Source organism: Corvus kubaryi, unplaced genomic scaffold, assembly GCF_017639235.1.
Source record: "Corvus kubaryi isolate FWS band 111438036 unplaced genomic scaffold, C.kubaryi_AGA036_p1.0 37266, whole genome shotgun sequence".
NCBI lineage: Eukaryota > Metazoa > Chordata > Aves > Passeriformes > Corvidae > Corvus > Corvus kubaryi.
Window position 1 is genome coordinate 8,189,944 of NW_024581081.1, and position 26,247 is coordinate 8,216,190.

General features: G+C 40.1%; 1 protein-coding gene across 1 annotated transcript in view; it reads left to right on the plus strand.

Annotated features, from left to right (window-relative positions):
• SLC35F3 (solute carrier family 35 member F3) overlaps positions 1–26,247 on the plus strand; it is a 168,369-nt gene that overhangs the window by 79,501 nt on the left and 62,621 nt on the right. The window lies entirely within an intron of this gene.

Here is a 26,247-nt window from a genome sequence, read left to right on the forward strand (position 1 = left end):
AAGAGAAGAGAAGAGAAGAGAAGAGAAGAGAAGAGAAGAGAAGAGAAAAGGAATTTGATTTATTCCTTTCACACAAGTCTGTGAAATCAGAAAAAGTAACTTGGTGCAAGAGACATTTTAAATAATAGATTTCAAGGCTCAAAATAGTCTCATAACATCTAGGAAGTGCTGCTGCAGCTCAGTTCTTGAGTGTCTGTAAAATTCCAGTGAATTTAAAATCAGTAACAGGAGGGAGAATCGTTCCTTCAGCAAACTGGGTTAAAGGGAGGACCCCATAAGAACAATCAGGATACTTTGGCAGTTGCCTTATAAGATTAAAACCAAAACTAGTCAAGTGAATAGGATTCTGTCAGCTCAGAAGTTACAATAAATAGTAATAGCTAAACTGTTTGTGGCAACAAAATGACCCTAAACCAACATACTTTAAGTCTCCTGGAGAGCACTGGAATTCACTGTATGTACGATCTCTGCAGATGCATTGCACCTCAGCTCTTAATCATGGACCAGATTTTTGTCTAAAAATGAGCTGATACAACACTAGACACAAAAAGTGTGTGTGTCACCACCAGTAGATCTCCATCATAATGCTGAGTTTGAAGTATCTGGTTATGGATTGCTGTTAGGAACTTCAGAAAGAAATGTAACCAGTAGGTTCAGGTTGTGCAACTTCTCAGCACATTTGCTGAGAGGAAGGAGCACATTGTTGTGGTTTAAGCACAGGTCTGGGAGCCAGGAGGTCTGGATCTATTCGTGGCCGTGTGCTGTGACCTTGGATAAGTCAGGTTATCCTTTCTGGGCTCCTGCACATCCGGTGCTATATCTATGCTTAGATAAACACATTGCAAAGTGTTTCTGTTGTGGTCACTACACGTCTCTTCTGAGGGCATCTTTGCCTTCAAGGCAATGGGAATGAGGAGCAAGAGAAAGTTTGGGGTTTTTCCAGGTCGAGTCAGTAACTTCTCCAAGTTCATATGTGATTAACTTCAGTGTTATGTATGTGTTTCCTCCAAGAACTAAGTGTCACCCTGCATGCCCCAGTTAGCTTTGGTGGGACTTGGTTGTTCTCCCCATGCAGTGAAAGAGATGGGAATAAGTAGTGCATGTCTAATATTTAATAATCTGAACTCCTTGCATGCTATTCAGCAGCATGTAAGGCTGTAAACTTCCCTGCCAAGAGGAGTGCTGAGATGAAGCAGTAGCAAGACTCTCTCTTATTTGTTGACACTAGAGGGCATTAGAGTAATATTTTACTAAAACATATATGTAAAGAAAAAAAGAGAGGGCAAAATAGTCCCCTAAATCTCAATAATAAGGCTTGCAGCTGGAGAGTTGTACCAGGGATTGACGTTTTTAGGTGCTTACCCGAATTGTTAGCAATCCATCCGTCACTATTCATACAACATTGCTAATCATACATAACGCATCTCAGGACACTCTAGGTTCTAAGATATGTGACTAAGTAACATTATTGTGGCTGAACAAGGCAAAAAAAAGGGATTGCAAATTTGTTTGCTCGTGTTGTGGCTGATTCTAGCCCCAGCTGCTTCTGCACTGGGCTTCCAGATCAGGTGGTGGAGGAGAATTTGCACAAATGTGACTGCCTCTTTCCCTTCTGGTAGAAGTTGGTATTTTGCTTTGTCTCTAGCCACGGATTAGAAACTAATAGTGATATAGAAAACAAGAAAACAAACAAATAACCAAAAACCCAAAACAAAGCCAAACCAAAACAAACAAATAACCCCAAAACCAAAACTCAAACCAAACAAACAAAAAAAAAAAAAAAAACGCAACCAAAAAACCAAAACAAAAAAAGAAGTCAGGAAAGCTGGATTGCTGAAGCCACTGGAAGATGGCTGTGTTCTGTGAGCAGCTCTGGGGGGTGGCTTTTGTGCAGAAGGTGGTGGGTGGTTCTGATTTTCTGCTACCCTGTGACAATGGGAAAATAATAGTTGGAATATGAAAAATAAGAGCTGTTTTCTTTACTGTCTGAGACAGGGAGCTATGAAATTCTGTCACTATCCATATTGCAAAAGGTAGAGCAGTGTTTTCATTAGTCTGTTCTGCTACAGTTTTTCTTTCCTGCAGCAGCTCTGACAGATAGAACAGCAGCAGGAGAGAGTAAAAGAAAAGGAATTAGTCTGAATTTTTACTGCAGGCTTTTCATCACAGAACATGAGTGGGAGGCAAAAATAATAGGAGCATACTGCCATCAGGTAGAAAATTAATAATGTAGAAAACTGCATAAGAACACACACATTTGATGTCAAATGCTGTGTAAAGGGGTTTAGCTCTCACTGGCGCTCATAATTTTCAAAGAACAGCTGAGAAGAGGCCCTAATGCCTGAGCTCATTGCAAATGCTGACTATTGAACCTGAAGCAAGTTCTGGAATTGCTATATGAGTCACAAATTTTGAGTATATTTAGTTTGTGGTTGCATGAAACACCTGTACTGAGACACAGAAAGCACTTCACCTCAGAAAGCTTTTGTCTGGTTGTCTTAGCATCACCCTCAATATATTTGTCCCCACATCACTGTCATGACAGACTGATCTTAGCTAGAGTTCTCAGCTGTTGCTATAATCCAAAGACTAAATCCTGCCTCCCAGCAACCATGCCTGCTACTGTCTCTGTTTTAGGAGATTTACAACTTTGGCAGTTCACAGTTCTGTGACCAGTGGGCTGAATGGGCTTATTTTACTTGGAATTTAAAAAAAGGTCTCGATCACTCTTTGTTTTGCAAGTGTTGACAAACTCACCCTTTGCCTCTACTACAGAAGGTTTCACAGATGTGGCTGCACTAGCAGAGTACAACCCTCCTAAATTTACTTCTTACCAGAAGTGGGTTTTTGCCTGTATAGCTTAATCCAGAAATGAAATCAGGTAGGTCAGCAGAACTGCTTCCTGCCAGTATGATAGCTATACTGGGCCATTTTCTGGGAAAGTTGCACACTTTATGGACTAGGTATTGTTTCACAATCCAGACTGGTGCAATCATTCTGGTGAAGCCTCTGGTGTGTTGGTGGGGTCTCACTGATGCCAGGGGCTATACTGAGTAGTAGCAGATTTCCTCACTTTCCTGGGGCCTGAAAAGGAGAGGCAGGTGGTTCCTGCCCTTCCTTTTGGAAGTCAGGGGAAGGAACAAGTTCCAAATTTTTATGATGCTAGAGCCTATGCAGAATGAACAGGGGACATGTCCATGCGTAACATAAAGGTGTGATACTAGCTCCTTTTTGCCAGCTTGCTCCAGCTAGTTCTGAGGATATGGATTTTAACAACCAACCTGCCTACCAAGATCCCCAGAGGCTCCTGCTCCCGTCTCTAGCTCGTGCAGAAGCCCTCACTGCTGCAATGCCTCCCCTGTTGTAGTTCTCCCAGTTAGCATGGCATACCTGGCCCTGGCACTGACCAAGCCTGCCCTTGCTCTGAGGTGCCAGCAAGCCCTCAGTACCCGGCATGGAGGGAAAACAGCCTTCTGCTCCACCTATGCAGCACCGTGACTTGTAACTTCTGGGTCTGTGTGTTTTAAAGATTTGAGAACTCACGCTGTGCCCCTGGATAGCTGCTCTTTTCCTTATGTTGCCTTGCATTTCATTGTAACCAGGCAGTGTTGTTTAAGTTCTCTTTTTCTTTCTCACACAGAAGGCCAAATGGTGATAAGCTCCTTCTCCCCTGCCTTGCCATCAAAGTCTGCTAGATGTTTACCTACCCCTCAAATTGTAGTTTAAGTGTTTTGTTTCATCCTTAGGTTGTTAATAAGTTCCAAGCTGAAGCCTTTTCTCAAATGGCATGGCAAATGTTATTTCAATTACACTCTATTGCATTTGTGGCACTTCCAGTGGGGTGAGATTGCCTGCCAATGAAAAAGAAGTGTTATTTACAGTAAAGGCACTTAATGGATGCTGGCATATGTGGCTTTGTAATGTCATATCTGTATGACTGACAGTGAATGCCAAACAGAGCAGCAAAGGTTTCTTTCCTACCTTTGACTCTCCCACTATTTGGCAGAGGAGAGCAGACAGCCTAGCTCTAATACTATTTTTGTATTGCACAGAAGCAAGGGAATGAGGCTTTCAGCTGGCATGTGCACTTGATGCCCATTTTTTTATCTGCTTGAACATGTGCAGGAAGAAAAACCATGGTAACAGAAACTAGTTATGGATGAAACGTCCTGGTGAATATTTTTTGAAAACAGTATTCTGAACTGTCTGAGTAATTTCAATTCCTCCTCTCAGTGGTGCTTTCATCAGATCATGTTCTGCAGTGTGGTTTTGCTACTGTGCATTATGCATTACTGATTTAATTCCTACCACAAAAGAGGTGCCAAGTCATCTCCAAAGATGCACAGATACTGGCATGAATTTAGACAGGAAAACTGAGGTGACAAACCCAAACTAAGCAATACAATCACCAATAGATTTAAAAATCAACTGTGATATGGCAAATCTTGTCCAGACAGGAATGATATTTTGAGAGTTTCAGTTGCATGGAATTTATTCTGGTCACTATCTCAAATTAATTTTCTTCTAAACAATGGAATAGGATGTACCTACAGTAATATTGAGAGAGTGTTTCACTCAATGGATCGTTGTTAAAGACCAAAGTTGGAATTCGTATTGAAAGCAATTGGAATTGAAAGTAATTGGAAGTAAAACAGTAGAGTAGTGGGCCATATGGAAGCAGTTGTGAGTGTTATGAACAACTGATAGGATACAAATGTCTATTTTTGTCTCTTCCTCCAGTAAACACTTACAGAAGGAATCCAGCTTCAAATTGTACACTTGCTTTGTGTTAGCAATAAACAGCCATTTGTTAACAATGATCTGTTTTGATAACTCTGTTCTTTGACATTTCAGAGTTTCTATCTTTGAAAATGTTCCCCTGTGCTACCCAAACAGCAATTAACTCTTCTCAAGTCACTTACAGAAGAGCTAGAAGCTCATCTCTTCAAATTCACTCATGCTGCTTCATAACCAGAATATTTAATAATCTCCATTTTAACATCTGCTATCCCAGGGTGCTTCCCAGCACTGTCAGCAGTGCCTGTATATGGCTGAAGTATAAGGAAATTTTCATATAATTTCAATAAGGAAATGAGGTATAAGGGGCTTTTCAGCCCTTAACAACCTCAGAAGGATTGGAGGAAGAGAGGGTCAAGCTGAAAAATCATTGACTTGGAATTAAGGGACAGAAATGTGGTAGAAGAATGGGACAGGAATGAAGGGGAATGATGTTTGTGGTAGAAGAATGGGACGGGAATGAAGGGGAATGATGTTTGTTTATTTGGCTGAGGCAGAAAGGGGTCACCCAGCAAACACAGAACACAGACCATGGCTTGTGAGGGGACAAAAAAAACTTTCCAAGGAAAGGCAAGCAGGAGCCTGCTTGACTTGTTGACTGGGTCAAAAATCAGGGGATGAAGGCCAGAAAGGGCAGGCAAAAGACAGGACATAGGGAACTGTAATGCATAAACCCACCAGTGTGATGCAGTTAGGTGTTACGGGCAGTCAGGCAGATGCTTGTTTGTCTCTCTCATGGCTCATTCTGATTACTGGAAGGTAAAGCCTGCCAGGCTGACTGTAACTGAAGGCATCAGCTAATGCTAGAAATTTGTTCAGGATTTACAGCCTCCAGTGTTAAGTACTTGTGTAGTAATATTACAGAGAAAATACAGAGATGCATTAGAAAACGTTTTGGCACCTTCCTCATACTTGCAAGGTGACCAGAGGTGGCAAGGCCACCCCAAGCACTAGGTGTTTTCATGCTGAAAGTTACTCCACTGTTGTAACTTTTAACAATGCTTTGCACTTTGAACACTCACCTGATTCAAAGATCCATGAAATAGTTAAGGAATAAGGGATTTATATTTATTTCTGGTTGAAGGGTGAAATCATGAACAGAACAACAGTTACTTCCTCTGTTTAAATTTCAGTTGCTTTGTTTGAAACTGAAGCTCAAGGCAGAAGGCTTTGAAGCTTACCTTTGGTTAGTTATTTTAAGCATCTTGTGGGCTGCAGCAGAGTAGGAGGGTATCACTGGCAAATAAGCTTTGTATTTTTGACAGGGAGACTTGTGGCATTTCAGTAAGTTGGATCCTTTTGCAGCAGAAAGACTGATATGTGTGGCAGCATTTCTCATGTGTGAGCTTTTTCATCTGGAAAAGAAACCCCTTCCTTTTGTAGTAAGGCAACTTTTGCATCATCCTTGCAAGATGAGAGAGGGAGACTTACTGGCTCAGCTCCTGTGCAGGCTAACGTCATATAGAACATCCAAGAGACATACCAGTGGTTTTGCCTGATGATTTGTTGGCAATGTTTAAAAATCCAGGTCGTTGTAAGTTAATTGTTCAAGGAGACTTTAAAATAAAGACAGGCTTGACACTGCTGGGCAAAGCTTTAATGTAACATAACTGGGTTTTAGGTTTAAAATGTCAGGACAAATTACTCACTTTCACAATGGAAGTTTCCTCTTCCTCCTCCTCTCCAAAATACAGAAAGCCTAAAAGGGAGCCAGCTTCCGTTAGTCTGTCCATGTGTCTTCCCCACAAGGTCTGCAGAGGTTTCAGCTCAAAACACATATGGAGAGTGTATGAGTACTCAGTAAATTTACAAGAAAAACATGTTGTTGTTTTCTTCCTGAACTATAAAGTCACTGGGGATCTTAGGCAGGAAAGATTTTAACACAATTACGTGTAATACAATTACTCATACTAAAGATTTTTAAGTGGAAATTACCTGGAAAGGATTGTTGATGATGTGCAAGGCTGAAGACAATCTCAAATGTCTGCCCTTAAAACTGTGCCTGCTCTCTAGAGCTAAAACAAGATTTTAGACTGTGATTTTCTCCTGAAATGGATGAATAATAGGGCACAAATATGTATTTTAATAATCACTTTGCTAATGACTCAGTAGCACTGGATAAGAAAAGTTAGAGATGCACTTGAATTCTGGACTTGGCAGTGTACCATGGCCTGGAGATGTGGAACAAGATGAAGGACACTTATTAAACATTGAGGGTTTGACATAGTTGCACTCAAGTGCCACGGAAATTAAAAGTCAAGGGCACTCATTCCTAAAAGCAGAACTTGGTTTAGGAACACATGCTTTTTGGGGGCTGTAGAATTAAGAAATTATGACAGAGAAGGATACCATAGTGTGTTTAGAATACCACAAATGTAACCCAGGGCAGTATTTGATAGCTTTTATCCTATAGATTTCATAGCCCAGTTGAAATACTTCCTTCTTGAAATCTTTTTTATATGCTTAGGCATTGAATAGTATGAGGCAAAATATATTATTAGCTGGTCATTAGGCAGTTTGGGGGGTTTATTCCTATCCCACATATTTTTTTGTGTTACATGTTCTTACCTTACCAAAGCTGTCAAACTTATGAATGGGGCTACTAAAATTACTTTTACTTCATACTGCTTCTAAAAATGCCTTATTTTTAAATATACAAGGATGGGTGAGTAGTCCTTATTTTAAGGAGTGGAAGGAGAAGCTGCACATTTCAGATTGTTTTCTCACACACTTACTGTAAGCATACTGCAGATGTGCACATCCTGTCACTCCTAAGAAAACTCCTTATTTCATGTTCAAGGGAAGCTCCTGATGATGTCTGAGAGAAAACAAAGAGGAATGGATGCGGAACAGAATGGAGATGTGTTATTCTTGTCTGAGGTGCTCACTGGGTGTAACCCTTTCACAGGATGTGCTTTGGATGAAATCCTTTCTCCCACAACTGAAGCATTTCATCTTCAGTGCAGACACGAATTTTAGCCAGGAGCTTTTTCCACTGATGCTAATTACCTTTGGATCATTCTCTCTGCATGAAAAGATTGTCTGGGGAGTCAGTAGTGAGGTAATTTCCACTGCTAACAGCTCTTCAGAACAACTAAAACTCAAATCCCAATTTACCATGTTTGTCTTTTGATCTGTTTTTAATACTAAGCAATGGAAGTGCTTCTACACTTTGCTGCCACATAGCCTACTTTCAAACTAATTGATGTACCCTGTACAGCTCAGAAAAACTAAACTCTGTTTCTCTCTACTCTTATAAGGAGAGATTACTCATTTATCTTCCAGCCTTACAAGTTTTTCCCCTTTTCTAGGTTTCTGGAATACACATTATCTCTCCATGTAAAGATATTTTTGTTAACCTGAGAGTCACCCAAGGTGGTAAATGAACAATTCCTTGCCTGTGAGGCAGGGCTGATTTCTCCCTAACACTTGGCCATAAGCACCTCCATAAGCCTCTGGGTCTCTTCATAGATACCAAGCTGCAGACATGGTGGGTTTCTGCACACCACTTTTGGTCTGGGCTCTTGACTACTCAGGAAGTAAGAAAACCCAGAGGCATTAGGTTGTCTCAAACCTGTTTCAAATATTAACCTAAAATACAACCCACCGGCCCCCCCCCCCCCGCCCCCCGGTTTATTCTAGTGAAGGGTGGTGCTCCAATAATGTAAACCAAAACCAAAATGAGAAGTGGGAAAGAGCAGCCTGCACTGTCAGAGTACCCCAACTGCCTGGCAGCCAGGGCTCTGAGTGCGGACTTGGCAGCGGTAGCCAAGTGTCCTTTTAGCAGCAATCCCCTGCCCATGGAGTGAGTCTTCAAAACCACCTAGCACAACAGGCAACCTAGTTTGCCACTCTGATTTGCTTTGGGAGCTCCTCTACTTTTTTGAATCTGCTCTGTTCCTCTTTTTAGGATGGATTCCCATCTTCTGTCATCTCAGTCTTGCTGCCCACCATCAGGTAAATTTTGTGCTTATAAGCAAATGACTGTGATGAAGCAGCCTTTTACCTCCCTATCTGACACCAGGCTCTGAAATAAAATAATGTTAATACAGCAAGTCAGGGCTTTCTTTCTCCCCACTGTGTTTCTTAATTAGCACATTCTTTCAAGTTTGAATGGTCGCTGCATTTTGTGAACTAATAACTGTGCTAGTTACTCATGGTAACTACATTTCCAGGACAGTATCGTATTTATAAATCATGTATCTGAAATATTTACTATTCATGTACTAACAGACTCTCAGCTTTCTGTTTGCTTTGAGTTATTCAGAGACAGCACACACACATGTAAAGCAGGACAGATGATGCTCTTACCAGCACTCTCTCCATGCACCATCCTCCCCCCTGCTTTCCATAGGGGTTTTGTTCCCTTCACAGCATTGTCACTACTTACATGGCTCCACACTAACAAGAGCCACACAGGACTGCAGCAAATGCCAAATACACCAAGTAATACTGCAAGCAGAATGTCTTGTCTCAGCTCTAAAAGGCACAACAGAGCCAAATCAGAACAATCTCAAGGTGATTGTAACAGCCAGCCAAAATGGCTGAGTGAGGAGGAAAAGCCCTATCACACTTTGTGTGAAAGCCTAATGCATTTTGGTGACTTAGAGTCCAGTTGTAGTGCTTTGACAAAGATGTTTTATAAAAAGCAGAGCAGCAGTTTCTGCTGCCTTTATAGGGAGGCTCACACTGAAGAAAAGTATTTGAGATAGGCCATATCTTAACTGAAAAATAAGTCACTATACAGTATATCATGGGTTCTAATAATAATCTTCTCTTACTTGTTTATTATCATGCACCAGTTATATATGAATGCAAGGACATTGTAAGGAAGCAAATAAAATTAGATCTTGTATCACTAGAATTACTGAAATAAATTTCTCAGAATTTTTTTTCTCTCTCTTGCCTTCCAGTTCAAAATGACAGTGAGTTTTCTACAAATAGTGTGTCTATGTGAAGATTATTTTACCATGCATTTTAAGATGTCATGTGTACAGGTTATAAATATGATGTTCTGAATACCTACACAATTTTTCTGTACTGCCCATAATGTTATTTTATCTGGAAACCAGACATCTAGTAGCTGTTCACAGATGAGGCATGCGTGGTCTAAATCCTTTTCTCTGGTTCTTTCAATCTCCACTGAAAACATTCTACACTTTCCAGCACTCCTGATGGTCCAGTTTACTGATGAAAAAGTAGTGATTCACTGAATGCTTCCTTCTGTGGGACTTATTTTCTTCTACAATTCCATGGACTTCAGCAGAATAGACCAACTGTGGTGAGTTACCCAAAGTTGCCTAAGCCAGGAGTAAGTTTTCCAGAGATACCAGCAGTAGCCTCTCTGTTGACTCCTGTGGAATTTGGATCTTATCTTCAAGACCAGGCTGCAGATACCTTTCTCCTGGAGGGTCAATAGACATAGTTCACACAGTCGACTTGTAGGCTCGCACAGATATGCTCCAGAAAGTCAGAACATCTCCTCATCGAAGTAGCAAACTGAGCTTCCAAAAGGGAAAACAGAGCCTTTCTGCTTCACTGAAATTCTTTGAACACATCTTTATCTTTATATGATCTGAAGAGAAACCAGAGTATACAGTAGCAGAGAGGGAAGTACTCAGTCACAAATTCTACCTAAAAGCACTGTCAAATGCTGCAGGAGTCTTGAGGTCTTCACCCAGGATGCCTGAGCAAGACCTTGTACTTGCAGAGCTCCTGGGTGTCTGGGTGCACACATCTCCTCTCCACAAATGCCTTGCAAGAGGCTTGTGCCTGTGCAGAGCTTGGCCTGGGGAGCTGGGGGCACCTCTGCTCTGTCACAAATGGGTTTCCACATACAGAACTTCACCCACAGCAGTGCACTCCTCCCTCAGCTGCTGCTGTTTGGAAGTCCGAGCTGAGACTTAGTCTGCTGGCATCCAGAGCTTGACTGTAATATTGCTTTATTTCATCCTTTTGCTTCTGAAGAAGTAATTTATCTGTCTCAGGAGATTTAAATGATGGGCAGGCGTAAAGTGAATGAAAACAAGTGTTGTCTAGCAAAGCAATATGCTACGTTCTTGATCATAAATATGAAAACATAGTTAAAAATAAGAGTGTTAAAAAAGGAAGACGAGATAAAATCATATGTATTTATAGGTGAAAAATTCTAGCTGTCTTCTAAACTTTTTCTGAGAAATCTCTTAGCTGTTATAGCTGAGGGCTAATCAACAGATCAGCTTGCTGCATTGTAGAGTGTAATAAATTGTGGGCTCTCCTCACACAGTCTCTGTCTTGGATTTTCTCTAATACTTAACAGTTGTCAGGATTACAATGTGTATAAATGATATGTCAGAGCAATTCTAGGATCTCTGCTTTCCTATTAATCCATTTAGGGAAACATATTGTATTTGCAGCCTGGGTTGGCTGCAAATGTGCTTGAGACATTATAATGGATATAATGAATGTTCTTGTAATATTGTTCAAGCCTGTCTAGGTTGGACTGTGCAAAGCCTCTCTTCATAGGAGAGGTGACCTTTTACAACAGCCATATCCTCCTGCTAATTACATTGCAGTCCCTTTCTGTCCCAGACAGAGTGACTGTAATGTGAACATTCCTCCTTTCTGTAGGTAAATGTGATTTATGTATTATGAAAGGCAATACCTGTACAGCATTTTGGTCTCACGAATTCGGTTACGAGAAAGACAGACACGTAGCCAGTTCTCTGTCTCCCTTAACATTCAAAAGATTAAAACGTGACTTTGTATTTTCAGTTTCTTCTTTTCTTCCTCTGACTTCTGTCAGAGTTGTTGGCAAGATTAATCATATTAAATCAGACCACTAAATTTAAAGAAATACTACCCTCCCAGTCTTTCTGGGTTCCACACCAAAGTAGCATAATTCCCCATAAGTATAAATCCCTAAATTATTACATAAAGTTTATCTGTTGTCCTCAGTTTTGATGAACTGTTCATAGACCAACTTCAGTAGAAATAGGAGAAAACAATGAGGAGGGGAAAAAACCATTCACAGAGAAGATCCAGAATGAAGAGAGGATGGAAAGACGGAGTTATTTCATTTACAGAAGGGTTAAATAGGAGAGAGCAAAGTGAGTGCAGGGAAAATAAAAAATGGTTGAGGGATCATGTCTCAGACTTCTCCTGTTTGAATTTTCTCATAAAACAAGAAAAAAAAGAGAATTGTTTTGGATTCCTTAGCCAGTAAAACAGATAGGCGGCAGCTGTGAAACTGAGTAGTGTTTTTCACATGGGGCAAAACTAACCTGTAGGACTCCTGCAGTGAAACATTTAATGGAACTGTAAGTTCAGCAGGACTCAGGAGAGGATGGGACTTTTTGGGTGGAGTTCAATGCAGTCCCAACAACATCAAATGAAAGAACGGGAGATGTGGGTGTCGAGGGTTAAATACATGACATGGAGGGAAGGACGCAAATCAGCATCAGTAAAGCACTGATGCACATTTTTAGCTTTAAATATCTACTTAAAGCCACTCAGCAAATCACTCAGTAAGCAGCTACAGAGCTCTGAAGATGTGCTCAAGCTGGTTAAGTTGAAGCTTCATTATTTGGTGTTTTGTTATAAGCCTGGGCACTTTTCCATTGTATGGAGTCTGAAATTGAAACATGCTGAGGAGTAATGTCAACAGCAAGCATACTAAGCATGAAATTATGAACCATGCAAGACAGCAGAAAAACATAGAAGGCGTATGTATCAAAAGGTGTAATATTTGAAAGCAGTCCTCCTATTGCCATTGCTCTGGCTTCAGCTGATGAGACAGAGCCCGCTAATATACATGACTTTTGTCAGGAATCACAGCATGTTACTGACGTGACAGATAAAAGTGTATGACTTACAATATGCTATTTTATATGACTATAATAGAAATGATTTTGTGCTATGCTCACTTTCCTTTGTTCTTTTGAGTCTGAGACTCAGTTCAAGTCATTCTTGGGATCCATGGCAAATTCTTAAGGCTCCTTCACATTAAAATATGTACTGAAGAAGGAACGTCTAAAAAGAAAAATGAGAACAAATTAAAATAGGTCCTTGGTTGAGATTTATATTAAACCATTCTGACACACTCTTGTTTCTTATGTATTATCCACAGTTGCTTTGCCTTTCTCATCCAGACATACTTGACTCCTCCTTCTTACTCATCTTCTCCCTTACTTAGGCTTTGGATTCCCTAATCTTCCTCAGTGCTGAACAGCAAAAAAATTTCCTGCAAGCCTGGAGGACCTTCTCTGTTCCCTTTCATCCATCTGTATTATCTGCAACAGAAGTAGCAGTGATTCTAATTATGGAATTTCTGTAATCATTAACATTTTATAAATGATCTGTTTCTTCTTTGAGGTCGTCCTATTCCAGCACCAGATATTCTGCTCATATTCTCCTCTCTTACTGGCAAATTTTTGATGATTTGGCATTCTTCAACCTGCAAAGAAGATCCCTTCCCCCATTTGGCACATTCATGGGTACCACTTCTCTGTTAATCTCTTTTTAAAATGAGGTTTGTTAATGCTTGTGTGCAGTATATAAGCAGGCAGGAGAATATCAGAATGTTAGTAGATAAGTGAAAACAGAAGCATTAATGATTTCTGTTTCTCTTCCATACTTTTCACCTCAAAGTTGTGCAACTATTAAAAAAACCCCCACAAACAAAAACAAAAACAAAAAAAAACCCCAACACAAAAACCCCAAACAACACTGCTCCCTCCCCCCCAAAAAAACCCAAACCCCAACCCAACAAACAAACGAAAAACTCCCCCAAAACAAGACCAGAATACCAGAAGCCCAGCACTCTCAGCACTGATCAGGCAATCATTGGCAGTCCCTTTGGGTAGCAACTTCATCATACCAGATGCATTGTACTTGTTTCAAGTTGGAAATAAAAAAGAAAATATAATTTCTCCAGGTGAAACATGGAAAAAATACAGCAGATTAAAGAACTTTCCCAAACCTCCTGCTGATGGGGTAAAAGGAATGAAATGTAGGTATGAAAGGCAGAATGTAATGGCCCTGGTTGTTGCCAGTATATAGTGATATCGCACTACCATTTAAAGCAAGGTCTTAAGCGAGTTTGAGTGACTTCCCTTGAAGCAGATAAAACAATTTTGAAGCTACAAACTATCTGGAAGTGAGACCAATCTGGCTGAACTTGTACAGCTCTGCACACTGAAATGTAGTCATTTTACTGGTAATGCAATAGGATGTGGTGTCTCTTCAGTTAAAGGGTTTTTCTGTTGAAAAAAGATCAACAAACCCAAAAAAACCAATTATTAGTAGGAGGAGTAAAAATCACTGTGAAATAAAATGTACAAGGGTTTTATTTTTCCACTGCAGTGACCCAGGAAGGGAATGATAGGAAAAAACAGGATATCCACACCAGAGGTAAAGGCTTTTCCAATGAATGCAAGATGCTCATTGCTAGTTCTGGTGGTATTCAATGATTAGAGCACATGATACACAGATGATGCTGCTGTTTAAGGGTGAACTGTTTAGGATTAGCAATTACATATGACAAAGTTGTGTTTGATAAGATAGAGGGGAGATAAGGATGTAGCGAGATAAAAATGAATAGCTTTGCTCGATGCTAAAGTACTTAAAATGATCAGATAGAGTGCCAATATCTAGGTGTTGGCTTCATTGAAAAATAACATCTATTGGAGCAGCTGTATGATTATATACAAGATAAAGAAGGCTTCTTTTTAAGTAAAAGAACTTAAACCAGTCCTTCTCCTTGGGGATTTAGACAGTTTGCAGTCAGACATCAACTGGCAGTTAAATTGGGCGAAGCTTGATGTGGGCGGTATAGATTGACTAAAATGTAAACAGCTTATTTTCTTACCTTTATGTACATTATACACTGACAGAGGAGGAAGAGCAGGGTCAAAACTCTTTTAAATATATAGCATTAACTTAGATTAAGCATTTTTATTATTATTATTACTGTATGACACGGACTGAAGCATAGAAATTAAGGGCCAGTTTTCATCTAAATGTATTCTCCTAAAAGCTAGAGTTGTAGTTTGGAGGATTTCTCTGTAGTGCCTCTGCAGCTAAGGGAAGGAGATTGGCCTAAGGGATCTGCATCTGGATCCTGTCCAGATTACTAAATTCATATTTTTTTAAGTAATTTTCAAGTAAATCTTTACACTCATAAAATAATGAAATGGATGCAAGCTGTCAGTGAATATCTGTTTGGATGCTGTTGTGGACTGAACTCTGTTGCTTTTTTCTCAGCAAAGTGAACTTGCACTCCCAATATTTGTCTTATTAGTATTTCATGTCTTTCCTTGCTGTTGCCTTAATTGCCCTAATAAGTTTTGTATGCTTCTGCCTGTTTTCTGCCTTTGGATTGTTTTCTTCAGCTGATGCTGTTTGCTTTGTCAGACACAAAAGTATCATTCAAAAAAATGTCTCCCACAGATAAGCCTTCTATGACCTTATTTTACACAGTGATTATAAGAATAGCTCTTAAATATAACGATGAAAAAACTATTCTGATATCCTGGTTAACAAGCTCAAGAGTCTTTTGTCCGTCTGACTGGCAAGAACTTATCTCAAGCTTAGTCATGCAGTTGTCTTAACTCCTTGTAGATTTAAAGCTGTGTTTTGATTCTTTCATCTCTCTCACACAAGCCTTCCAGGCATAACTCTGCAACCTCCCTTGTTCATCCAAACAATCAGGAAAAGAGCACAAGATAAGTTCTTCTGATGGGCAAAAAGAAACCAAGAAAAAGCTTGTCGATTCCCATACATAATCTTGTGTCAGGGAGTACATGTGCTTTTTTGATTAGGGTTTCTGATGTTCCTTTCAATGCACTAGCAATGCCCTATACAGTGATTAAAGGCTTCAGCAAATAGGGCCTGAGAGGCCTTATAACCTTCCAGTCTCCTATAAATGCATTTGCTTACTGATTTCCCCTTCTTTTCTCTATGCGTCTGTTGTTGCTGTCATTTTCATCTGCTCTAGAAAGTCAGCCCTAGAGAAATGCCATTAGTCGGGGAAAGACTGAGCAAACAGCAAGTCTTATGCTTACTTCTGATGAAGTGCTGACTTATTCCTAGTGGTGTCTGAAAGAGCCAGAGAGCCTGGACTGAGTCTAAAGCTTCATTTTTTTACATCTCAGTGAGTAATACTCAGTTTGGAACTACATTTTGCATTGGAAACTCCAATATCCAAGCCAGGTGTAAATTACACTGAAGAGTAATTTCTTTTCAGTGAGTTACTATATGAAACAGCAATAAGTTATTTGCAAGGTGTTTTATACTTTGTTAATCAGGAGAAAATTGCTTGGCCTTTGTGCTATTTATTTCCATCAGGTGGTATGGAATCTAGATTTACGTTTTGAAGCATTGAGGAACCGTGAATTGCATTGGTGAAGGCTTTAGACTGTTACGTGAAAGAAAAGCAGTTGAAGAAATACATGCTGCTGCCTGAATTATTACACATATCTAAATAATAAAGCCCTAGCTGTGTTTGCCTCCTGCCTGTAACAAAAAGTAGATGTGATTTTAATTACTTAGAGCAAAATTCAAGTGGTTTATTAATACCAACATAACCCTAGGACAGAATTATAGCAATGTTTTATATACACTTTGGGAGATGCTGGTGGAAATAACATGCAAGGTATAAATCTGCTTTCCTGCTGCTTCTCAGCTCTGTGGAAATTTAACCTGAGATCAAGACCTTCATCTGCTGGGAGTGGGAAAGGGAAGAAGAGCACATATGGTCAACTCAGGGGGAATTTCCTTGTTCCAGATCTCAGGAGAAAGTTTCTGCCATGGGTGCAGAGGCTGGAGCCTCTCTAAGGAGGTTCAGTGCAGTTGAGAGAGAGATGCATAGGATTTCTTTTGCCCCCAGCTCCCTTATCCTACCATCATCCAGGCATCTGTCCAGTTCCTAGCAAAGATCAGAGCAGGCCTCATCCTCCTGTAAGTGACACCAGAAGCTGATGGGGCCCCAGGGTTATGCTGAGACCGTTGGGTACCAGCCAAGGGAGCCTCTCATGGAGGGCAGTCGTCTCCACATCTCTGTGCCATCCAGTGAATGCTCCTATGGCCACATCTGACAAGTCTGCTTTGTGTGACAGGAGGGATACAAATCAGCTGGATTCTCCAAAGGATTTGTCCTGGGGAATGTAGTGAAGGGATCAAACTGCAGCTAAAGAAAGAGTCAGAAGTGTGTTTGCACAAGGACACATTAACTCCTAACGCATTATAGGACAAGGAGCCTCCTTTTAATAGAGAACAGTGGTTTTAGTAGTGTGTTTTTTACTCTACTTGAAAGGAACAGGATCTGATGAATTCCCCTGCTCTATCCAAACCACATATGGACTTACCTCACAATAGGCAGTTGCTTCAGCTTTTCTGAATTAACCTAACATTCTTATTATTTCTTACTCCAATTATGTTTTGTATTTGTGTTCTGATGCTTGCCTGAACTATTGTCCACCTGTTTTTGGCTTATCCTACCTGGCAGTCCTCACTTTCCTTCTTTATCTTGGATATTTCTGCCTAATGCTTCGCCCTCCTTTAGTTTTCCTGTGGATTCCTAGCTTATCATGACCCTCCCTCCAATTATTCTATAAGCTAATATTTTTTGTTTGTCTACATTTTAAATTTGGTTTCCTTTTAGCTGTTTTATTACTACTGTTTTATCAGCAATGACTGTTCCAACACCGAGTGCATTGAGAGCAATAACAAAGTTCCCATTAGCTCAAAAGAAAATCAACTGAGTCATGGGAATGTAAAACCATGTGCATAATCTTATTACAGATATCCCTAGTACTGTTAATTAATCATCCAGATTCATTGCCCAAAAGCATTAACCAAATCCAGTCTAGAAGCTGGGGGATTAATGATAAGCAGCAGGAAGGCTTTATAAAGACTTGTCCTGTTATTGTATGAAAGTCAGGGTTTATAGCATAGAATGACACATCTTTGGTGCTCACAGCCATTGTGAGCATGGAACTTGGAGCTTCTACTCCAGCACTTTAAGAAATCATCATGCCTATTTTAACAAGATCTGTATAGCAGTTCCTGGCTAGCAAGAGACAGCATGAACCCACTATAACTTCTTTTGTCTCGTACTGAAAGAAAAAAAAGACAAAATCCACCAATGGATGTTCACATAGCAAAAAAGGTTGTAGAAACCGCTGCTTTTTGAAACAATATGTAAAATGCAAACTCCTAAACATTGGCAGGGATCAAGGTGACAAAGGACAAAAGTTGTGTATCATACAGAACCTCCACAAACAACACCTGTACCTTGTGCCCATGCGTAGGGAAAAAATAAGGTAGTAAATTTAGTAAATTACTGTGGTAAATTTATGTGCCATAGTACAGTCCCAGCTGAAAATAGAGAAGCATGTGAGTGACTAAGAGAAACCATCGTTTTCTTCCTGTTTCTTTCCTGACCTCCTTCACAGATCCTAGGGCTGTGGTTCCTCTGTATCTGCTGAAACATAAGGCAATGTGTTAAACCTTCTCACCAATATCTGACCAGTATGTACCAAATATTTTAGAGCTGAGCTGAATTTCCAATCTGAAGAATTAAACATGCAATTTTTTTGCTTCTTTTAGATTAAATTAATCAAATAGAAAATAGAATGTTACAATCCTGCCTTTTTTATCCAAAGTAAACTGCTGGAAAAAAGCTTCCCATTTTCCTCAGTCTCAGCCCTCCCTTGAAGGCTACTACAAACACAGTGTTACAGTCTAAGTAAAAGACTGGATTTAATTCAAGATATTTGGGGCAGATGATACTCTTTTCTTCCCGCGCATTCATCTGATAGGGCTACACTTAAATCTGTGGAATTATTCTAGATTTGCATTGTTATGAATCTCCTGATTCATGGACCTTCATACAAAGTACCTTCATTCCAAAGGGACAGAGCAGCCCTCTTAACTTTCCAGCCACAACCTCAAGCTAGTTTCCTGTCTTTAACCCTGCTCTGTTAATCAAAACTTCCATGACCTTGAACCAGCACAAAGGACTTATTCTTTCTCTGTGGTGTTGCTCATGAATAACAGTCACTATTCCTTTGCTGTGGGCATTCATCTGACATTGCATTGTTCAGCAATGCACCTGTGAGGTTAAAATCATTAAATTTATTAATTATTAAATTATTAAAATTTATTTTTTCCCGAACCTGGTGGGGGAGGGATGGTTGTAGCCTGCCTTCTCTCAGAGGATATATTTCTAGATTTGGCCCAACTGGAAAAACTCTGTAAAGATATATAAGATTATGAATCAATTTATGAACATCTAGAGTATTAAGAGAGGTACTTCTTGGTCTACAAAGCACTGTTTCACTGTCATTTCAAAAACTCATATTTAACATGTGACCCAAAGACTTTAATTATCCTTGCACTAGTGATAAACAGCAGTAATAATATATTCACCCTCTGCACTAATAATAAAAGTCATTCTCTGCATTAAGGGCAATAGATTATAAATAGTAAACCTGTTAGATATACTCTGAGTGTTGAATAACAATAATGCTTGGGTGTTCTCAGGGCTTTTCAGCATAGGATCTCAAAAGCACATCAAGAAACTAGCCAGGTTTTGTCCCAGGGTACTTGTGAGTAACTGGTGGCAGCAGCTTAACTCAGGCCCGGTGCCACGATGATGGCAGAGCCTGAAGTGGAGTGGGAGGATTGCACTGCCACTGCTCATTGCACTCACTAGTAGGTACTTTTAGGTTTTTTAAAAGCCATTTCCATCACAACATTCTCTCCCTTTTCCCAGTGTCCGAAGGCAGATATTCATCTTGGAAACAGGCTTATATTGCTGTCTCATAATAAGATAGCTGGGATCCAACTGTATTAATATGTGCTTTAATGGCAGCTGGATGAAGCAAGAGGAAAAGCCCCCCAAAAAAAACAAATAGCCAGTGGGCTGAAGAAAAACAATTGGCTTCAGTGAGAGTGGGAGACTGGAGTGATTAGGATAGCAGGATAGGGAGGGTATAATTACAAAGCACGTGGTGCTAAAAGGCTCATCCTATATAATTTCTTTTAAATAAAATCTATGCTTGAAGGGGGAACTCAGTGTGCCAAACTGATTGGTCTCTCTGAGGGCAATCAGCACAGCTACTTGCTTTCTTAAAACTTACTCTCATTTCAGTGAGAGTTCCCAAGAAAATTAACCCGTTTGCTTCCAGAGATCTGACTTGCTGCTTCCTGAGAATTAACCCAGAAGCCCACTTTGCTGAACCTCACTTGGAGCTCCTGTGAGGAAGCAGGGCAGACTTGGAAAATCTGGGGAGAGGCTGTGCCTGTGACATTATTTCTAATCCTCATTCTTGAATTCTCTAATAGCACCATTATTGTGCACAGGCAGAAACTTAAATCATAGAGCAAAGGGTAGGAGAGCTTGACAGGTGCACAGCTTCTGGACAGCTACAGCAAATTTACTTTGAAGCTGTAAATTGTGAAGTCTAAGACATTTCCAAAACTCCCAGTACTAACTATTAAGGGTTGTGATGGACATGAACAGTTAAAAAAGAAGGCGAAGTAGAATTTTTTTTCTGTTTGTCTGTGTAACTTTAAAAGTGGATGAGGCATTCAATTCATACTGCAAGCTTTTTAGTATTGGCACTGGGAGGAATTTGACTAAGGAAAGACATGAAAGAGAAAAGACAATGCAAAGGAGAAAAAGAACCAAAGAAATACTGACAATAAAAAATAAGAAGAAAGACAAAGTGCAGAGTATACACAGGAGAACAGGAAAGAATGTAGTTATTTAAAGTGTTTAAAATCAGTCTTCCTGGTAAAAGGGCAACACAGGAATCAGTCTGGATCTGCTGGCTCTTACACGTCTTTGTATTTTAGATAGGCAGCAATTTTCTTCCTGGCAAATATCTGGCTAGTTATTTATGTAGGTTGAAACCCTCTCCATTTCGCAGGCCATTGGGAGTGCTTAAATCCTACCTAATCTGTGGTTCAAGCAGCTGGCAGTAAAACTTAAATTGGACAGATTTCGTGATTTTCATCCTAGAGCACTGTCTGTAAAAAGACAGTGAATTGACTCTCCTTGGACGTGTCTTTACTGTTATTTTCTGAAAGATCTTTGGAAGCCTCTTTTTCATCTCATCTCTTGTTCCTGTCCTGCCTGATACAAATTGGGAGGGCAGTGCAGAGTTCTGTGAATATTCAGGTGAGAAGAAGAAAAAACGTGATTCTATCTTCAGTTCTTATGGTCTGTTCTTGGATGTTTGAGGCCAGGAGCATGTGCTTATTTGCGCAGACAGTTCTGAAAGAACCTTTTCTTTGAGGACAAAAGGTTGCCTCATAGATTGAATTTATTCTTTTCTTTCTGAGTCAGAGTCTGAACAATAGATTTTTTTATTTAATCCTGTTTTTAGGTGTTAGATATTTTAATTCTGTTTTCATATATTCCAACTTCAGATGTTTTTCACCTACTTTTCTTAGAGTGCTCAAAGTGTGAGCTACTGTCTAACATGGTCTCCTTGCCTTTGCATCTTTATTAGAAGAGTCAAGTCCTCCCAAGCTGGGGTGTTTCAGGTGTAGAGATTTAACTCTTACAGAGTTACACACTGTTTATGATGGCAGAAAATGTGCACAACTACATTGAAATGCATTTCACATTCAGTGCTTTACAAAAACAACTGGCCAGGAGTGGGCTGGTGGTAAAGAATGTAGAGGTGATGCCCAGTTATTTTTAATACTGTATGTATCCTAGATAATTAAAGGGTTAAGAAGTAATTGTTGCTGGATTGTTGATGGCATAACAATGTATTTTTTATGGTTTGAGGTTTTTTAGGTCTTGTAGCCAGACAGTGTCCCATATACAAATATGCAAGGAAAAGCAATTGCCAGATAAACCCAGGAGGGTGTTAAAACTCTGAGATTAAATCTAGCTTTTTTCTTACATTTTGTGGAATCCACCAGTATTATTTGAAATGCAGCTGTTCTTTATGCACAAAACCAGGAGAGCTTCTCATAAAATATTGGAAATAGTTAATATTTTATGAGACTTGGAAATAAAATCCATCAGTGCCGTCTTCTCCAGTAATGCTTACAGCAGTTATAAACAGAAGGTCAAAAAAAATGCAAGGAAGATATTCTCACCAGGACTTTGCATCTGTGTCTAGGAACTGTTGGATATATTGTCATACAGACAATCTGCAGCCCTTATGGACAACTCACATTAAACTGTTATCTGTAGCACTCTCTTCTGATGAGATTTGAAGAGGAGGCATTCAGGTATAGCGGTGACTCTACAGCAGTGTCCGTGTGGTGCAGTCTGGTGAACACCTTTGGCCAGGGAGGTTTGAATCTCTCCTCTTCCTTTCTCCTTCCCTTCACAGCCTTGTTCTGTGAATTCAAGACATGATACTAAAAGTAACTGAACTATTTTGGAAGAGGGAAAATTGGAAAGACATTGTCCTTACAGCTAGGTTAATATTGCAGAGAAAAACTGTATGTAATTTTGACAAAAATGTGAATTTGTTCTGAGTGGAGGCTGTGAATGTAGGAGGCTGCAAACAGAATAGTGGTGCATGGTCACCAGACAGAGCATCTCAATGCAGATTTCAGAATCACTGCAGGACAGCAACCATCACTTCCAAAATAGCTAATATTTGTGTTGGAAATGTGCTTTTGACATCTGTGGTTTTTGAATTGGGAAATAGAAACAGATTAGAAAGTTATTAGTTATTGTAGCCAACCAAAGCTAACACAGCATTCAAGTAGAACAAGCTCCTCACAAAGAGACTAATATTTATTTGTGGAGAATATTCACCAAATTACTTCAAATATACTAGAGGAAAGGATGATTTTTTTCCAGGCAGGTTGTGGCCAGTGTTGGTTTTGTGTATGTGTTTGACTCCAGGCACATGAATTCATTTTGGTACGAGATGGAGCCTATTAGGAAATTGGCTACACAAGTAAAAGTCCACACTTCATTTCCTTTAAGGTTGCTAAGCACAACAATTATCGCCCTCAGTGATAAGGCAAGCACATAAATTAATAAATGTCCTATTAATGAGTACACTAAACATGAAAATGTCTGAACTGGGGAAATACCAACTGTGCCTGTTACCAACAGGGCGTGTTTCATGTTGGTTAAACAAACTAGCTAATAGGATAAAAGTCAAAGGTTGTAGCCCACTTAACCATGAGAATTTAGTTTTGTATTGAATCTACCTTCCTGTGTGAATGAAGAATCTTTCAGGAAAGTGGTTATAATACATAGGTTTAGAAGCAGTGAGATGCTGAATGTTAGCACACTTGTATATAGGTTTATATGTACAAAATCATCACAATGGCTGTGATTTTTTAACCTAAAATGAAGAAGGGTAACCAACTGTAACAAAACTGGTTCCATCAAACTACAAATTCTGCAAATTCTTCAACCTGGGCAAATTCTGAATTTTTAATCTAACCTTTTCTTTTTCACATGAAGCATCCTTGCTCTTGATTGGAAATGAAAATCTGCCTTCTCCAGTTTCCAAGGTTTGAGAATTTCTCTCCATATTTGTAAGCTGTCCATAGCCCAGACATCCACCAGTTTCTCCTCCACTGCCTCTTGAATACAGGAGTGGTGTTGTAAAGGTTAAAAGCCATACATTTGACTTGAAATTTTACCTTGTATGAATCAATTTTGCATTGCTTATATACAGTAAGATGCTTACTGTAAATGAAATTAAATGTAATCCAGCAGCAAATGTGTTAAAGCTTAGGGAGGTGGGGATGCTGCAGCTACAGAAAGTAATAAGCCTGCTGCCAAATGCAGCTTTCACAGAAGGGTCCCTGGAACACAGTCCTCAGGCATCCTAGTCTTCATTAAATAAACACAACTTTTTTGTTATTGTGATATGTGGCTGGTATTTTTATGCACAGTGTAAGACAGGGGCCTAGTGTGGATCTCTGGTGTAAGTGTGTGTGCCTGTAAAGGCAGCGAGAGACATCAGAGACCATTAAAGTGCTCTGGGATTGGAGTTGAGCAGAGCTGTGTGCTTCACACACACATTGGGCAAAAGGTTTCCAAGAGCCCACAAGTGGTTAGATGTCCTTTCCCCAGTTTGAAACCAGTCTTAGCTGGATACTGAATGCCTTGATGACTTTGAAAGCTTCTCTGGGTGACTAAACTGAACACTGAGGAGTGGAAGGTTGAGTGCTGTGGTCATGCAAGGCATCATCAGAGGAGGAAGGATGCCTCAGCTCTCCCACAGCACCAGCTGCAGAGGGGGCCAGCCAGCCACAGGAGAGAGTTACTGCCATACACATCTTTGATGTTTGGAGTTCCAGGCTTAAATAAAACATTGTGAGCCCGAAACATGTTGACTGTTCTACAAACCCTGCAATATTACACATGTGCAGGGTTAAAGTAACATGCCATCCAAAACCCCATTTGTTTTCAATGTGATTTTCTAGGGGAGCAGCACCACCCTCCAAACAAAATATGGTACTTACCATGTCTTTCCTTTAACAAATAAGAGAGCATAAGGCTTTCAGAAGGAAAGAATATAAGTGCTCAGCAACAAATACTTTTTAATAAATATCCTTTTAATTCTTATGACCATTCCATTGATTGCAAGTATAACCAGAAGAGAAGTCTGATTATCCTTGCACAGCCATCTACTTCTGGGAAAAAATTGATGACATTTGGATGTAAAATGCTGATTTAGTGTTTTCAGAGGCTGAGATGATCCTGGAAGGTCTGCTCACAGCAGAAGCCAGACAGAGTTCTCCAAATTCTGGTGTTACTGGTCATCTGAATCTAAGGGAGGCTCTTAAATTCTGTGGCTGTATTTTATCTACCAGTGAGCCTGAAGTTTCTTCCCAGAGGCAGTGTAAAATGAGTTAATGTTTTATAATTTTCTTTGAAATCCTCAGATAACAGGCACTGCAACATCACAAAATATTTAATGGACAGAACCATCTGAGGTGAAATCTGCCTCTCTTATGTAACTTCTTTCAAAAACCAGAAACTAATTGGACTCTGAGACAAAATAGTGCAATGAAACAAGATGGACCCATGGTTCTCAACATGCGTATGATCGATCAACATCCCAGGAAGCTGAATTGGTCAGACAATTCTACTAAAAAGTCATAGAAATAACCATGAAAACCAGGATTGTTTCATTTGACCAAGCTGGTATTTTGTGGTCTTAGCACTGAGTGCATGAATATTCTTTTAAGAAGGATTCCTTTGAAAGTAGCCTAATGATTTTTTTATAAAGTTCATCCCAAAGGCTGCACAGAACAGGCACAGGAAGTGCAAAACACCCTGGAGCTCCATCAGACTGCAGATCAGCCAATGAGCCCATGCAAACTAACAGTGTGGATCTGACCCCTTGAGAAAGCTTGCCTCTTAAGTATAAAGAACTTTCTAGCCAGCAGAAGTAAGGTGATATTTTCCCACAGTTTCCTGAAAAGTCTGTCAGGACTGATTTTCAATAGCTACTATTTATATAATTAAAGAATACTTTGGAATGTTTGTGGAGTATTGATGGCTGCACAGTCTTGTTTGCAAAGTACACTCATTTTAATTTGACCAGATCTTAAGAAGTGTTGAGTATTTGCACCTTGTCTGCTGATGCATCTTGTTTTGGAACCTGGTAAATCTGCAGAGTATTTTCCTATCCACAGAAAAATCACAAGGAGTAAAGGGTGCTGAGGTCACTGTGCGCAGCATCTTGTGAATTCTGGTGCTTTGCTTACAGTGATATAAATCTTTTTTACATTTTTCATACTCATTCATTATTATGTGTTCTCTCCTGAATCCACTTACATTAAGTCTTGTTAATACCAGTTAGATTCTTGTGCTCTGACAGAGTGGCAGCTCTACCACATGTTGTTGGTATGTCATGACTGGGGATCTTAAAATTATTGCTGAAAAAACCAAAAACACCATAAAAGGTTGCTACATACAAGCAGCATCCAGTTGTGACCTGTGACACTTTATTTAACGTGTGTAGGTATGGACATGCTTTGTTTCGTGCCTCAAAAAGAAGTTGTTAAACTGTGTAAAGAAAGCTGTAGAGTATGTGACTGCAGGTATTGGAGTACTATTGGTAAATCCATGGAGTATCTCACCTTGGCTGCTGGGTCGAGTTTTGGTCTCCCTCCAAAACGATACAGCAGGAACAGAAAGGCTGTGGCGAGGATGGTAGAAATTACTAAAGGCATGGATGAAAATCGACTCAGAATAGTGGCTGGACTTGAAGGAAAACAGAGGAAAGATAATACTGAGTAAGTAATGAATTGGTTCGGAGAGTGGGAATTCTTTCCCCTCAGACAGTGCGAGGAACTAAGCAGAGCGTGATGAGCCAGGAGCCCTCTCCGTGCGGTGCAGTAGCCCAGCGCCAGCAGCCACGGCCGGGGCCGGGAGCCCGGCTCGCTCCGGGGAGCCCTGGCGCACCGGCGGGAGCGGGAGCGGTGTCCGCAGCCGCATTACGGTCCCGGCTCCCTGCG